This window comes from Poecilia formosa, unplaced genomic scaffold (genome assembly GCF_000485575.1).
Source record: "Poecilia formosa unplaced genomic scaffold, Poecilia_formosa-5.1.2 Scaffold134, whole genome shotgun sequence".
NCBI lineage: Eukaryota > Metazoa > Chordata > Actinopteri > Cyprinodontiformes > Poeciliidae > Poecilia > Poecilia formosa.
In genome coordinates, this window is record NW_006800073.1 from 182,141 (window position 1) to 186,495 (window position 4,355).

Here is a 4,355-nt window from a genome sequence, read left to right on the forward strand (position 1 = left end):
AGCAGGATTGATTTCAGACTACTTCAATAACCGAACTTACTACAAACGATCTTAAAAACACAGAAAATGGATATTTCCGCAGCCGCAGCACCGCGGTTCTGCGCAAATGCGGCCGCAAAGTGTCTTTTATCAGGCGGGTTTTTCCTCACAGAGCTGCTGTGATTGGTGGAGGGGAAAAGTCTTTTTTTATCCAGACGCTTCAGTATCCAAACTGCTTAGTTGGACGGATTCCTCCAGCTCAATATTTATAAAATAAGGGCCAATTAATAAAGCGTAGAAATAGTACAGCTACAGAAATACTTTAAATAATATATTAATATTTAAATAAGATAAGATTTAAATATAACATAACAAAGTGCAAACAAATCAGACATCAAATAAGGCACATCTTTATGGAATAATGAATATCAAGGAAGTTTATCAAAAATAAAACATATTTTTATTTGAACAAAAATGTAATTAAGTAAAAACATTTTAGGTTGTAGGATCTAATCTAACAAAAAAAGAGATCAGGATCTTAAAAACGCCTCTGGTGGTCATTTATTGAAAAAGTCACTTACTTACATTTTACATTTCATCTGAAAATGTCCTGCAGTGCCGCAGTTTAACCACTTGATGGCACTCCAGGTTCGTTTGTCACGTGGTTTGTTACAAACGAACTACGTTCTTCTGTCATTATTTCTTTTTTAAATCTGCAGTTTTTAAAATAATTTGATGAAATCATGACTGAAACATTAAATAAGCTCTAGTTTTTTGTTCATTTATTGAGAGTAAACATTTCTGGTAATTAATTAATTACTTTATTTTTGTTTAATTCTCCTTTATTGTTGTTATTATTGAACAAAATGTGATTTGTTTTCATATTTTTTTCTTCTCTGGAGTCATTCTATTAAAGATATGGTTCATTAACTCCGTCTTCTAAACTTAAACAAAACCAAAACCAAGTGAGCAAAGGCTGCAAAGAGACATTTAACTTAAATGTTTGCATTTAAATGTGTTTTTATTCAGAATAAGCAGTATCTAATCAATTCAGTCATTTATTCAGAATCACTTTAAAGAAACATGAGTGGTTCCTGTCAACAACAAAACAAACAACAAACAAACAAACAAACAAACAAACAGAAGATTTCAATTGTGGATATTAACATAATCTGGAATGTGAATATATTCCAACTGCCAGGAATGAACTTTGGCGCCATCTGGTGGTTATATATTAAATCACAGTGGTATGCGCTATGATTCTATCGAACCATGGTTTCTTTCCTCTTTCAGGATTCTGTAAAAATCTTCTAAGAATTGTGACATCTGAGTTCTTTCAGGCCGTCCTCTAGGATTTCAGCCTGTCCTGTACAGTTTTAACGGCGGGAAAGATGGCGTCCGGCTTCGGGATTATGCTTTTGTCGATGCGCTGCTCACAATATTCTCCATAGAATCCAGTGGGACATTGACAAACCCATTCATTTGAATCCAGGAGTCTGCCACACTGTCTGTTGATGTGACATAGATAATCTGTGCAGGTGGGCAACTTCCTGGAAATCCTTCCACCACCAGTAGACCAAGATCATCCCACCCGATGCAGAGGCATCGGCACCTCTGCAAAGTCCTCACTGTAGGTGACATGAGTTACCTTGGCATATTCAGTGAATTCGGGATATGTGGCTCCATAGCGTTCCAAACATTGGTCTATTTTGATTTCTGTGCAGTATTTATTGCAGAAACATATTTCTGCAGTTTCCCTAATATATGCTTCGTCTGACAGATTAGCACAGGGAGTGTGGCTCACAAGCACAATCATTTCTCCTGCTTCAATCTCATTTGCATCAAACACAATATGATTGTTTTTGTCTGCCTTGTTGTATACCGTCACCAGCCAGTTGCACCAGTGATACTTACTATCCAGAAATGTTAAGAGCAACGGTCATTTTGTCATCAGCGTTGAGTCCTTTGGTTGTCTCCTCCATATCTTTCTTCATGTAATCTGTATAGTTCTGCAGGCAGAAGTCTATGGCTGCATACTGATTGAAACATCTGATTGAAGCAACCTGGTGAGTTACCTGCTGCTCTGATGGTTTTATTCTGTCAGCTGGAACTTCTTCTTGTCTGAGGATCAAAATAAATCATGAAAGCAGCTGCAGCTAAAGACCTGATTAAAATGTGAATATAAACTCTGTTTAAGGAGCAGACGGCGGTCCAGATGGGTGAGCAGAACCTGTCAGAGGAAACTTTTGCTTTCTGCAGGACTGATGCAGCTGACCTTCATTTAAAGGACTGAGAGTCGCTCCTCCTTCCCGGGTCCGGGTTCGGTCCAGGGTTCAGTCTGGAGCTGGAAATGTTCTGATCGACGTTGTTGATTGATCAATGTTACTGTTGAGTCCAAGCCATAATAATCAACATTTACTTAATCTTTCAATAAAGTCTGTAGAGCTAAAGCCACATAAAAGTATTGATACTTTGTAAACTTTTCCTCACTTTGGCCTTCTGAAATCTCTGCATGTTTTACGCCGTTTGAACAGCCAGTGAATCTACTGAACAGTGAGTTCACTGAACTCCGTCTTTATGGGAAGAACTCCTCTCCCTTCCCTGCACCGGGTTGATGGGAAGACTCTACTCCCTCCAAAGAAAATAAACACAAAAATAAAGTAAATAATTTTAAATGTTTGCTAAGAAGGGACAGCAGTGTTTGTCTGAACTCTCTGATCTCTAAACCACCTGGTGTCTGATCCATCACTCTGCAGATGATTAATCACAATTAATCAATATGCTTTAAGGTTGAAATGTAAAAATGCACATTTTCAAAAAAATGTTTAAAATGTTTACTTTTCAATAAGGCTCCTTTTATAGATCCTGTCAAGGTATCTGTAAACACTATAACTCATTAGTAACTGTTTATTATGCATTAATTAACTAAAACAGTCTGAAATATTTAATATAACAACTCTAGATAAAATATATGAAATTGGCTCATTATTTGTCAAGAAATTGGTAGATTTTGTGTCCTTCTCCCTTATTTAATGGATAGTTATTATGATTTTTTTAAGGTATTTAGAGATGAATGAATAACTTATATATAAACTATTTATTAGCCATAGTTTTATTTTAAAGTGGTATCTTTATTGTCTCAAACCAAACATATCCCATTTTAAGTTTTTATATTCAGGAAGGTTTAATTAAAAGTTTTAATTAAACTGCTTGTGAGTTGATAGAAAGATAATTAATAATTGAAATAAGTACATACTGCTTTGATTTTTGTACAAAAATCCTTTTCTGGTTTTGATTTAAGGAATTATTTTTGCCACTTCTAGCGTTCTCTATTTGACAGGAAGAGGACAGAGAGAAGGAATTTCATAATAAAAGCTCATCAAAGTCCTTCAAAACTTTAATGCAATAGATGAAGTATAAAAGGAAAAAAAATGAAATAAGATCCATAAAAGGATTAAAGGTTTCATCATCAACTCAAGTCAGAGGATGAAACAGAAAATATTTTTAAAAACTTAAATCAGAAAGTAAGAGTCAGGTGATGAGTAAAGAGTTTAAAAGGAAATATTTAACCTTTAAACACCAAATACAGAAAAAAGAAAAGAAAAAAGTGAATTAATATTCAACAGAATAAAACATCAAAAACTTTGAAGTAGTCAAAACATTTCACACATTTAAATTAAATCTTGTTAGTTTATGTGTTTTCCTGACATTATTGGGTATATAAACATTAACAATACCAGAAAATGTAACTAATATAAATAAATCATAACTGAAGAAAATACTTTTAAAAAAATTACAAGTGAGCAACAGTTGTCAGTTCGTCAAGGTGAATGTAATTAATTTAACTAATTTTTAAATTCCAGAGATTAAAAAAAATAAATGAAACTAGACGTTATTAAGCTGTTCAGGGTAAGAAAACCGCCCAATTTTTTTCTGTAAATGAAACTAAAGTAAAATAAAGAATAATAATAATCATAAAAATACATCACTTCCACATTTTTAAATAACTGATAACAGGTTTGTGACACTTTGTGGATCTTTCTACTTTTTAATTTTTACACTTTGCTAAATATTCAATCACACTTCAGATAAAGAGACATTTTATTTGATCTGATTGAGAATCTGTGGAAAGAACCAATAAGATTCAGACCTCAAGGGCACAGAAAAAAATATATATTATTGTTGCAGCTCCACGTAGTGGGTTGATGAAGAACTGCAGCTAATACTGAACCTCCAGGTGTCCCATAACCAGCACTACTAATTTAAATCAATAATCATAATTGATCATAATGTTTTAAATTTCTTTGTAAAATCATCTTGAATGTAAAGAATAGTATTTCTAGATTAATATTATAATCAATCAATCAATCAATCAA

General features: G+C 33.5%; 1 long non-coding RNA gene across 1 annotated transcript; it reads right to left on the reverse strand.

Annotated features, from left to right (window-relative positions):
- Positions 1 to 1,943: 1,943 nt before the first annotated feature.
- On the reverse strand, positions 1,944 to 2,572 carry LOC107837334 (uncharacterized). The gene is made up of 2 exons (XR_001663349.1): positions 2,470 to 2,572; positions 1,944 to 2,364 (listed from the first exon to the last, which is right to left on the reverse strand). It is a non-coding gene; the product is annotated as an uncharacterized LOC107837334 (long non-coding RNA).
- Positions 2,573 to 4,355: the final 1,783 nt, after the last annotated feature.